The sequence below is a fragment of the Sebastes umbrosus genome, chromosome 9 (genome assembly GCF_015220745.1).
Source record: "Sebastes umbrosus isolate fSebUmb1 chromosome 9, fSebUmb1.pri, whole genome shotgun sequence".
Classification (NCBI taxonomy): Eukaryota; Metazoa; Chordata; class Actinopteri; order Perciformes; family Sebastidae; genus Sebastes; species Sebastes umbrosus.
The window spans coordinates 99,711-112,601 of record NC_051277.1 but is presented as its reverse complement, the minus strand read 5'-3'; positions in this window follow the sequence as shown (position 1 = coordinate 112,601).

Genomic DNA, 12,891 nt, shown 5'->3' with positions numbered 1-12,891 from the left:
GTCACCTTCCACTGGACAGACAGATGGATGACTGAGGAGATAACACAGAAGAGAAAGGCTCTACTGACGGGGTTGGGGGTTCAATTCCTGAATATATGAGACTTTCTCCCACAGTCCAAAGACATGCAGGTTCATTGTTGACTCTAAATGTCCCGTAGTTATATATAGTTATATACCCTCCAAACCCCCTCATCCACACAATATCCCATCAATATATACATTCAAACTGATACTGTCACAGGTTTCTTTCTCTCACTTGTCCCATCACTGACCTCCTTCGTCCGCCAGCACCAATCAGAACCTTTAAGTGAGTGTGAATGAGTCAGAAGCTCATTCTAGTAGAACTGGAACTTCAGAGTTGATATGTTGAGGAACTTTTAAACTGAACCTGTTCTGTGATCTGGTTTCAACTCGTTTCACTTTGAATTCAATTACAGTTCAGACACAAGGGGCTGCTGAATGGTGTCTGGGTGGTTAAAATAAAGTAGTGTTGATTGTTGGTAGGAGACGGGATGCATTACATCAGAACTATCAGAATATTACACCTGAATATATAAAACAGTAGAAGTCCTAAATAGAACCAGAAATATTGTAAAATGACCTTTAACTCTCTGTGAGGTCTACAGTCGTCTTCAGACAGCCTAACCCGGAGTTATCCAGGCAGAGCAGAGGTCAGCCAATCAGATTAGACTATCAGCAAAACAAACACCAGTGGCACGGTGTGTGTGCGTGTGTGTGTGTGTGTGTGTGCGTATGTGTGTGTGTGTGTGCGTATAGTCTACATTCCCAGCTGAATAAGTGCTTTTGCAGGCACACACAGGAACACGTCTGTTTCCTATTAATTCACCACCTGTATGAGTGTGTGTGTGCGTGTGTGTGTGTGTGCGTGTGTGTGTGTGTGTGTGTGTGTGTGTGTGTGTGTGTGTGTGTGTGTGTGCGTGCGTGTGTGTGTGTGTGTGTGTGTGTGTGTGTGTGTGTGTGTGTGTTTGCGTGTGTGTGTGTGTGTGTGTGTGTGTGTGTGTGTGTGTGTGTGTGCGTGTGTTTGCGTGTGTGTGTGTGTGTGTGTGTGTGTGTGTGTGTGTGTGTGTGTGTGCGTGTGTGTGTGTGTGTGTGTGGTCAGGACAGGACGTTACGTACCATCAATCTAACTTTCTTCACTTCAACACTTTCACTCTTTCAGAGTTTTCTTTTCATTCGTATGAATCTCTTTTCTTGAGCTGAATGTTTGAATGAGGTGTTTCAGTTTCCTACAGGAAGCAACAACTGAAAGAAAAAACAAACTTCTGATGAAGAACATCTGCAACAGCTGGAATAGTTTAGTTAATCCCTCTCTGCTCCAACATGGCTGGTAAGACCGAAGATAAGACGACAGATCACAGCATGCCGACTTATCACACACACACACACACACACACACACATTCAACATCTACAACATCTGCAACATCTGTGTTCAGTGAAAGAAATACCCCCCCCCCCCGCCCACCCCCCAACTATTATCCATGTTTTCTGAGGTTCTGAATGTATTTTTTTATAAAACACTGAAACATTTTTGTCTCCAGTTCAGTTTAAAATAGCGAATCATAGAAGAGGAAACAGTTACAGTGAGATGTAGAGTCATAGAAGAGGAAACAGTCACAGTGAGATGTAGAGTCATAGAAGAGGAAACAGTCACAGTGAGATGTAGAATCATTGAAGAGGAAACAGTCACAGTGAGATGTAGAGTCATAGAAGAGGAAACAGCTACAGTGAGATGTAGAGTCATAGAAGAGGAAACAGTCACAGTGAGATGTAGAATCATAGAAGAGGAAACAGCTACAGTGAGATGTAGAGTCATAGAAGAGGAAACAGTCACAGTGAGATGTAGAGTCATAGAAGAGGAAACAGTCACAGTGAGATGTAGAGTCATAGAAGAGGAAACAGTGAGCAGTGAGATGTAGAGTCATAGAAGAGGAAACAGTCACAGTGAGATCTAGAGTCATAGAAGAGGAAACAGCCACAGTGAGATGTAGAGTCATAGAAGAGGAAACAGTCACAGTGAGATGTAGAATCATAGAAGAGGAAACAGCTACAGTGAGATGTAGAGTCATAGAAGAGGAAACAGTCACAGTGAGATGTAGAGTCATAGAAGAGGAAACAGTCACAGTGAGATGTAGAGTCATAGAAGAGGAAACAGTGAGCAGTGAGATGTAGAATCATAAAAGAGGAAACAGTCACAGTGAGCAGTGAGATGAAGATGACTGGATGTACAGCAGCTCGTGTGAATTAGCCGACCCAACCGACTGACAACAAGTTCCATATTGGACGATTCTGCAAAACCCCAGATCAGTTTCAGGGACTGTGTTTACATCCAATACCAACATTTTAAAGATTCCCATTTTCAACAATATCTGCACACTGCAACTAGTTTATAGTTAATTATTCAAAAAGATATTCATTAAGACTCCATTCTCCATAGCTATCCAATCTAAACCAGGAACATACATCATGATATAAAGGACCCAGTCTTCACAGACATCTACTCCTCACTTAGACAACAAAAGGTCCCAGCTCCTTTCAAAACCTCCACCATTATCCCCATTCAACTATCTGGACTGATATAATACTATAATCCTATATAACTGTTAACAGGCTGGTAGCCCTGACAGCAGCGGCTGTGAAGGCATTTGAGTGCATAGTCTTGGTTCACATTAAATCAGTCACATCCCCCCTAATGGATCCACTATCACGTATCAACCTGACACAGCACTGCACCCTCCAACATCTGGAGTTCAAACATACCTATAGCACTGCACCCTCCAACATCTGGAGTTCAAACATACCTATAGCACTGCACCCTACAACATCTGGAGTTCAAACATACCCATGGCACTGCACCCTCCAACATCTGGAGTTCAAACATACCCATGGCACTGCACCCTCCAACATCTGGAGTTCAAACATACCTATAGCACTGCACCCTAAAACATCTGGACTTCAAACATACCTATAGCACTGCACCCTACAACATCTGGAGTTCAAACATACCTATAGCACTGCACCCTCCAACATCTGGAGTTCAAACATACCCATGGCACTGCACCCTACAACATCTGGAGTTCAAACATACCCATGGCACTGCACCCTCCAACATCTGGAGTTCAAACATACCCATGGCACTGCACCCTCCAACATCTGGAGTTCAAACATACCTATAGCACTGCACCCTACAACATCTGGACTTCAAACATACCTATAGCAATGCACCCTACAACATTAGGAGTTCAAACATACCTATAGCACTGCACCCTCCAACATCTGGAGTTCAAACATACCTATAGCACTGCACCCTACAACATCTGGAGATCAAACATACCTATAGCACTGCACCCTCCAACATCTGGAGTTCAAACATACCCACGGCACTGCACCCTACAACATCTGGAGTTCAAACATACCCATGGCACTGCACCCTCCAACATCTGGAGTTCAAACATACCCATGGCACTGCACCCTCCAACATCTGGAGTTCAAACATACCTATAGCACTGCACCCTACAACATCTGGACTTCAAACATACCTATAGCAATGCACCCTACAACATCTGGAGTTCAAACATACCTATAGCACTGCACCCTCCAACATCTGGAGTTCAAACATACCTATAGCACTGCACCCTACAACATCTGGAGTTCAAACATACCTATAGCACTGCACCCTCCAACATCTGGACTTCAAACATACCCATGGCACTGCACCCTCCAACATCTGGAGTTCAAACATACCCATGGCACTTCACCCTCCAACATCTGGAGTTCAAACATACCTATAGCGCTGCACCCTCCAACATCTGGAGTTCAAACATACCTATGACACTGCACCCTCCAACATCTGGAGTTCAAACATACCTATAGCACTGCACCTTCAAACATCTGGAGTTCAAACGTACCTATGGCACTGCACCCTCCAACATCTGGAGTTCAAACATACCCATGGCACTGCACCCTCCAACATCTGGAGTTCAAACATACCCATGGCACTACACCCTACAACATCTGGAGTTCAAACATACCTATAGCACTGCACCCTCCAACATCTGGAGTTCAAACATACCTATGACACTGCACCCTCCAACATCTGGAGTTCAAACATACCTATAGTACTGCACCTTCAAACATCTGGAGTTCAAACATACCTATGGCACTGCACCCTCCAACATCTGGAGTTCAAACATACCTATGGCACTGCACCGTACAACATCTGGAGTTCAAACATACCTATGGCACTACACCCTACAACATCTGGAGTTCAAACATACCTATAGCACTGCACCCTCCAACATCTGGAGTTCAAACATACCTATGACACTGCACCCTCCAACATCTGGAGTTCAAACATACCTATAGCACTGCACCCTCCAACATCTGGAGTTCAAACATACCTATAGCACTGCACCCTACAACATCTGGAGTTCAAACATACCTATAGCACTGCACCCTACAACATCTGGAGTTCAAACATACCTATGACACTGCACCCTCCAACATCTGGAGTTCAAACATACCTATAGCACTGCACCCTACAACATCTGGAGTTCAAACATACCTATAGCACTGCACCCTCCAACATCTGGAGTTCAAACATAGCTATAGCACTGCACCCATCATGAGGTGCAGAATCGTCCGATATGGATCTCCTATTCCCAGGCTACTGCGCTGGATTAGTACGCCTCCAACAAGTCATCAAGGTGAGCGACACCTTCCACCAGCCTCCTGTCCTTTAGAAAACAACTTATCATAGCTATTATATTATATTACAGCAGATTTAGAGCTTTTTGTGTGTGTGTGTGTGTGTGTGTGTGCGTGCGTGCGTGCGTGCGTGCGTGCGTGCGTGCGTGCGTGCGTGCGTGCGTGCGTGCGTGTTTGTGTGTGTGTTAAAGCAGGATGTCGCTGATCTGCTGACCCACATGTTACCAGATAAGGATCAGAGTGGAAGGAGACCAGTAACCCTCCTCTCTCAGTGAGAGGATACTCTGTGTGAATGTGTTCATGTTCCATTAGCTCTATGTGACCTGAATCAATGCTTCCATCTAATCTAATAAACCTGATTATGTTCATCTTTATGACAAAATAAAAATAACATATATAATGTGAACACATATGAAGAGATGGATCCAGGTGGATGTCAAGCAGCTTCCAGGTGTCGCCCAACAGAAACACAATGTCCTCACCAGCAGGTAACGAAGAGAGAGGACGAGATGTTGGTGGATGTTTGGTAACGTCAATGTACCAACGGACGTATGAAAATACTCCCCAACAAATACAATATGTCCTACGTCTTCATCAATAGGAAACAATGGGCTTTCCTACGTCTTCATCAATAGGAACCAGTGGGCTTTCCTACGTCTTCATCAATAGGAACCAGTTGGCTTTCCTACGTCTTCATCAATAGGAACCAGTTGGCTTTCCTACGTCTTCATCAATAGGAACCAGTGGGCTTTCCTACGTCTTCATCACTAGGAACCAATGGGCTTTCCTACGTCTTCATCAGTAGGAACCAGTTGGCTTTCCTACGTATTCATCAATAGGAACCAGTTGGCTTTCCTACATATTCATCAATAGGAACCAGTGGGCTTTCCTACGTCTTCATCAATAGGAACCAGTTGGCTTTCCTACGTATTCATCAATAGGAACCAGTGGGCTTTCCTACGTCTTCATCAGTAGGAACCGATGGGCTTTCCTACGTCTTCATCAATAGGAACCAATGGGCTTTCCTACGTCTTCATCAATAGGAACCGATGGGCTTTCCTACGTCTTCATCAATAGGAACCAGTGGGCTTTCCTATGTCTTCATCAATAGGAACCGATGGGCTTTCCTACGTCTTCATCAATAGGAACCAGTTGGCTTTCCTACGTATTCATCAATAGGAACCAGTTGGCTTTCCTACATCTTCATCAATAGGAACCAGTGGGCTTTCCTACGTCTTCATCACTAGGAACCAATGGGCTTTCCTACGTCTTCATCAGTAGGAACCAGTTGGCTTTCCTACGTATTCATCAATAGGAACCAGTTGGCTTTCCTACATATTCATCAATAGGAACCAGTGGGCTTTCCTACGTCTTCATCAATAGGAACCAGTTGGCTTTCCTACGTCTTCATCAATAGGAACCGATGGGCTTTCCTACGTCTTCATCAATAGGAACCAGTGGGCTTTCCTACGTCTTCATCAATAGGAACCGATGGGCTTTCCTACGTCTTCATCAGTAGGAACCGATGGGCTTTCCTACGTCTTCATCAGTAGGAACCAATGGGCTTTCCTACGTCTTCATCAATAGGAACCGATGGGCTTTCCTACGTCTTCATCAATAGGAACCGATGGGCTTTCCTACGTCTTCATCAATAGGAACCAATGGGCTTTCCTACGTCTTCATCAATAGGAACCGATGGGCTTTCCTACGTCTTCATCAATAGGAACCAATGGGCTTTCCTACGTCTTCATCAATAGGAACCAATGGGCTTTCCTACGTCTTCATCAATAGGAACCAGTGGGCTTTCCTACGTCTTCATCAATAGGAACCAATGGGCTTTCTTACGTCTTCATCAATAGGAACCAGTGGGCTTTCCTACGTCTTCATCAATAGGAACCGATGGGCTTTCCTACGTCTTCATCAATAGGAACCAGTGGGCTTTCCTACGTCTTCATCAATAGGAACCAGTGGGCTTTCTTACGTCTTCATCAATAGAAACCAGTGGGCTTTCCTACGTCTTCATCAATAGGAACCAGTGGGCTTTCCTACGTCTTCATCAATAGGAACCAGTGGGCTTTCCTACGTCTTCATCAATAGGAACCAGTGGGCTTTCCTACGTCTTCATCAATAGGAACCAATGGGCTTTCCTACGTCTTCATCAATAGGAACCGATGGGCTTTCCTACATCTTCATCAATAGGAACCAGTGGGCTTTGGGTAGAGAAGTCAGGAAGTGATGAAGACAAACTAACACACTGACGCCTGATTGGTGGACATCAGGTGATGACGGGGAAATGTTGGGACCCAATCAGTGACCGAGCTGAACCCGCTCACCTCTACTTCTATTGTCCTACTGATGTGTTTGTTTACATGATGACCTCTGACCTCTCTGCTCCTCCTCTTCCTCCTCTTCTTCATCACCTCCCCTTTGTCCTCCTCCCTCGCCTCCTCCTCTTCATCCTGCCTCCTCCTCCCTCCTCTCCTCTCCTGCATCTGTGAAAGAGCTTCCTGTTGCAGGAAACAGCCTGATGGCGGAGGTCAGAAACAGGATGTCCTGCCCAGAGGAGAGGAGAGGCAACAAGGAGGTGAGAAGTGAGGGAAGGAGAGGAGAGGAGAGGAGGAGAGGAGAGGAGAACAGAGGAGAGGAGAGAGGGAGTAGAGAGGAGAGGAAACAAGGAGATGAAAAGAGATGAGGAGAGGAAACGAGAGAGAGGGAACAAGGAGAAGAAAAGAGAGCAAACAAGGTGAGGAGAGAAACAAGGAAAGGAGAGGAAACGAGGAGAGGGGGAAACAAGGAGAGGAGGAGAGGAGGAAACGAGATGAGAGAAGGACAGGAGAGGAAAAGAGAGAGTAGAGAGAAGAGGAGAGAAGAGGAGAGAAGAGGATAAAGGAGTGAACAGAGGAGAAGAAGAGATTGAAGAGAGGAGAGGAGAACATGAGAAAGGTAGATTGAGTAGAAGAGGAGAGGAAGAAGAGGACAGAATAAATGTCTTCATCTCTCTGAAGAAGAAACAGCTGTCAGGTTACCATGGAAACGTACAACACACTATAAACTGTGTGTGTGCATATATTAGCAAACTGCACAGGAACGCACAACTCAAAGAGTAAATCACAGACGATCTATACGTCTTCCTATAGGATCAGTTTAACAGGTCTCATCTGTATTTCTTCCTATAGTTTCAGTTTAACAGGTCTCATCTGTATTTCTTCCTATAGGATCAGTTTAACAGGTCTCATCTGTATTTCTTCCTATAGTTTCAGTTTAACAGGTCTCATCTGTATTTCTTCCTATAGCACCAGTTTAACAGGTCTCATCTATATTTCTTCCTATAGTACCAGTTTAACAGGTCTCATCTGTATTTCTTCCTATAGTTTCAGTTTAACAGGTCTCATCTGTATTTCTTCCTATAGGATCAGTTTAACAGGTCTCATCTGTATTTCTTCCTATAGCACCAGTTTAACAGGTCTCATCTATATTTCTTCCTATAGTTTCAGTTTAACAGGTCTCATCTGTATTTCTTCCTATAGGATCAGTTTAACAGGTCTCATCTGTATTTCCTCCTATAGTTTCAGTTTAACAGGTGTCATCTGTATTTCTTCCTATAGCACCAGTTTAACAGGTCTCATCTATATTTCTTCCTATAGTTTCAGTTTAACAGGTCTCATCTGTATTTCTTCCTATAGTACCAGTTTAACAGGTCTCATCTGTATTTCTTCCTATAGTTTCAGTTTAACAGGTCTCATCTGTATTTCTTCCTATAGTACCAGTTTAACAGGTCTCATCTGTATTTCTTCCTATAGTTTCAGTTTAACAGGTCTCATCTGTATTTCTTCCTATAGGATCAGTTTAACAGGTCTCATCTGTATTTCTTCCTATAGTACCAGTTTAACAGGTCTCATCTGTATTTCTTCCTATAGTTTCAGTTTAACAGGTCTCATCTGTATTTCTTCCTATAGTATCAGTTTAACAGGTCTCATCTGTATTTCTTCCTATAGTACCAGTTTAACAGGTCTCATCTGTATTTCTTCCTATAGGATCAGTTTAACAGGTCTCATCTGTATTTCTTCCTATAGTGCCAGTTTAACAGGTCTCATCTGTATTTCTTCCTATAGTACCAGTTTAACAGGTCTCATCTGTATTTCTTCCTATAGGATCAGTTTAACAGGTCTCATCTGTATTTCTTCCTATAGGATCAGTTTAACAGGTCTCATCTGTATTTCTTCCTATAGGATCAGTTTAACAGGTCTCATCTGTATTTCTTCCTATAGTATCAGTTTAACAGATCTCATCTCATCTCGTTTATACGACTTTGTTTTTTATTTGCACAGAAAGGAAAGTTTAATGAAAACAAATTTTAAAAAATAATTTTCAAAGAATAATTCCTCAAGTTTTATTTCAGGCACTAAATGAGACATCAGGAAATGTTGTGTTGTTCCACATTAACATTATATGAATGGAGCACATGGGCAGGGACACACTGTGTCCGGTCCCCGAGGAACATTCATCCTTCATTTAATGCAATCGACTGTGTTCAGTTTACACCCACTCCAGACTCCAGGTCAGTGTCATCCACAGAAACTTAATATTCTTTAACAATGTTTTATGGGTTCAAGTCCTCATGAATGAACCAGCTCATGGCCTCAGTTATTGATCTGAACCTGGAGGAGTTACTCGCTAGGCTGACTGACACTAGACTTGGTCACAGACAGCAGCGTTGAACTCAGCAGGGTCTGGGATTGGTTCATATCTGAGGTTGTGTATCCATATCTACGACTCTCATATTAGTTTGTTTAAACTGTTTATTACAGACAGAAACTCTGACAGCCTTCTTGTTGGCGTCTTCCTTCCTCGGCCTTCAACATCCTCATCCGTGTCTACTTTCTCATTTGTTTGTTTCCACTCATTTCTGAAGTGAATGTCTGACAGGTTCTCCTGCAGAAGAAGTGATGATGCGTCTTCACATTTCCTGTTTGTTTGGAATAAACGGAAAAACAACTGGAAGCACAAACAACACAACAACAAGCACTTTCTGATTTTATACCAACAAATCAAAAGAAATGTGCACAATAATGTGACAATATATATATGTTTCATGGTCGTGTTGTTGACCTGATTAAATAACGGCGGCACACTGAGTTGCAGACGGAGGAAACGGCGGCATCATAACATTTTGGGGTTTATGTCTGAAGGGTTAATTGTGTCTTCCTGTGATTGTGGATCTTCCTCCACCTCACACGGACCTACTGACCTCCTCAGCACACACACAACTCAACTTTCACATGAAATAAATATAACAGCACGCTGAAACATCTGTGGATGCATATACTGTACATGTACTGATGTACTGTATGTCAGTAGAGTATTTGTAGATGTGGAGTGTGTGTAAAAACCTCCGGTCAGCTCTGTAACGTTGGTTGGAGCCATTCAGATGTATTAAAACTTTGAGCAACATGAAAACACTTATTGCTTTTATCTTGTAGATAATCATACCTCAAGTTTTGGAACTACAGTTCCCATAATGCTTTGAGGGTATTGCCGAATCAACTCTTAATAGTTCTTGTTTGCAATGTACCCATGCAACGTCTTCTCAACCAACACTTCGTATAATATCTTACGAAAAAGTTATTCCTCCTTTTTTGTTTGTTTTCCTACGAATGTCCAGCAACACGGGACAATTTCTGACCGTTACATGATCACAGTCTTCTCAAAATACACCTCCGTCTTCACAGGAAACAACTTGGTTAGGTTTAGGCAATGGAACAACTTGGTTAAGTTTCAGAGAAGATGGTGGTTTGGGTTAAAATAACTCAGGAAGTGGCATTATATTAGTTTTTTTTTAAGTTACGTGACAAATAAATCAATGTTGACTTCTGGTTTCAGACGGGACATGAACGCCGGTCTCCTGGTGTTTTTGACCCACCCATCCACCCCGACCTCCTCCTCATACAGCATTTATACTTCCTGGTTCCCAATCATGTGAATTACACAGAAATTGATTTTGTGGGATATATATCTGAATTACAGAGCATTACTTTTCATTGGTATAGCTACTATCGGTGTCTGAGACCAGCCTGACTCATAGATGATACTGATGAACACTTAAAAACATGATGATTCCCCAGGAAGTTCTGATGAGGAGCATCTTGTCTACTATGATTTTTAATTGGGTTTATGGATGTTTCAGTCACAAATTGCAGCAATTGGACGCTAAAGGTTCTAAAGTACCTTAACTGCCTCCATTGATCTCTGTTGTGTGGATCTGGAGTTGCAAGGTGAGGCAACAAAACTACGGTAACGGCCACAGTTATGTTGAAGCAACAAAACCACTTAGTTAGGCTTAGGAAAAACATCATGGTTGGGCATAAAATAAGTACGGAAAACGTGTCACTAAAGACACTAACGTAATTTCAAATAAATCAATAACACTTTGGGACATGAACGCCGGTCTCTTGGTTGAAAGTCCTGTGTTTGTTGGACCCATCGACATCCCCTCTCAGTCTTTCTCTCTTTTTATTCTGTCACTAGCTCTGTTGCATACACGGAAGCATTTACATACTACAGACTACATGGCGTTAAATGACTTACAAATTGACTTGATCGCCAAATCAAGTCAAATAAACGTTTTATAGCAAATTTGGCAGATGCTGGTCTGGGAATTTTATTATCCTGTTATAAGATTCAAATGATGTCCCATTAATTCTTCATTCATCTTTAATACAATTTTCCAGTTCCAACTTTAAAATGAGGCTAAAGAAGAAACTAAATATTGACTTTAATTTCCAGCTGAAGTCCCATTAAAACATCTGAGAAAACACAAGTTCAGACGGACATTTACACTAAGTAAGTAAGTTAAGCTTTATTTATATAGCACCTTTTAAAACACACTACATTACATTTACACTGCATTACATTTACACTACGTTAACTTTACACCACATTACCTTTACACCACATTACATTTACACTAAGTAAGTAAGTTAAGCTTTATTTATATAGCACCTTTTAAAACACACCACATTACATTTACACTACATTAACTTTACACCACATTACATTTACACTACGTTAACTTTACACTACGTTAACTTTACACCACATTACCTTTACACCACATTACATTTACACTACATTAACTTTACACCACATTACATTTACACTACATTACATTTACACTACATTAACTTTACACCACATTACATTTACACTACATTAACTTTACACTACATTACATTTACACTACATTACATTTACACTACATTAACTTTACACTACATTACATTTACACTACATTAACTTTACACTACATTACATTTACACTACATTACATTACATTTACACTACATTCACTTTACACTACATTACATTTACACTACATTACATTACATTTACACTACATTACATTACATTTACACTACATTCACTTTACACTACATTACATTTATAAAGAAAACTACATTTACACAACATTACATTTACACTGCATTAACTTTACACTACATTACATTTACACTACGTTACATTTACACTACATTACATTTACACTACATTACATTTACACTACGTTAACTTTACACTATATTACATTTACACTACGTTACATTTACACTACGTTAACTTTACACTATATTACATTTACACTACATTAACTTTACACTACATTACATTTACACTACATTAACTTTACACTACATTACATTTACACTACATTACATTTACACTACATTCACTTTACACTACATTACATTTACACTACATTACATTTACACTACGTTACATTTACACTACATTACATTTACACTACGTTAACTTTACACTATATTACATTTATAAAGAAAACTACATTTACACAACATTACATTTACACTACATTACATTTATAAAGAAAACTACATTTACACAACATTACATTTACACTGCATTAACTTTACACTACATTACATTTACACTACATTACATTTATAAAGAAAATTATGTTGACTTGATCATGATTATTGAGATTAGATTTACAGAGAATTTCTATTTTCAGTTGCTGGTTGTAGTGATGAAATGTTCTCCAATAGTTTCTTCTGACAATAACTTTAAACTGTATTATTAATATAATATATAAAATATTTATATATATATATATATATATATAGATGAGGGAGAGACAGCAGCAGTTTTA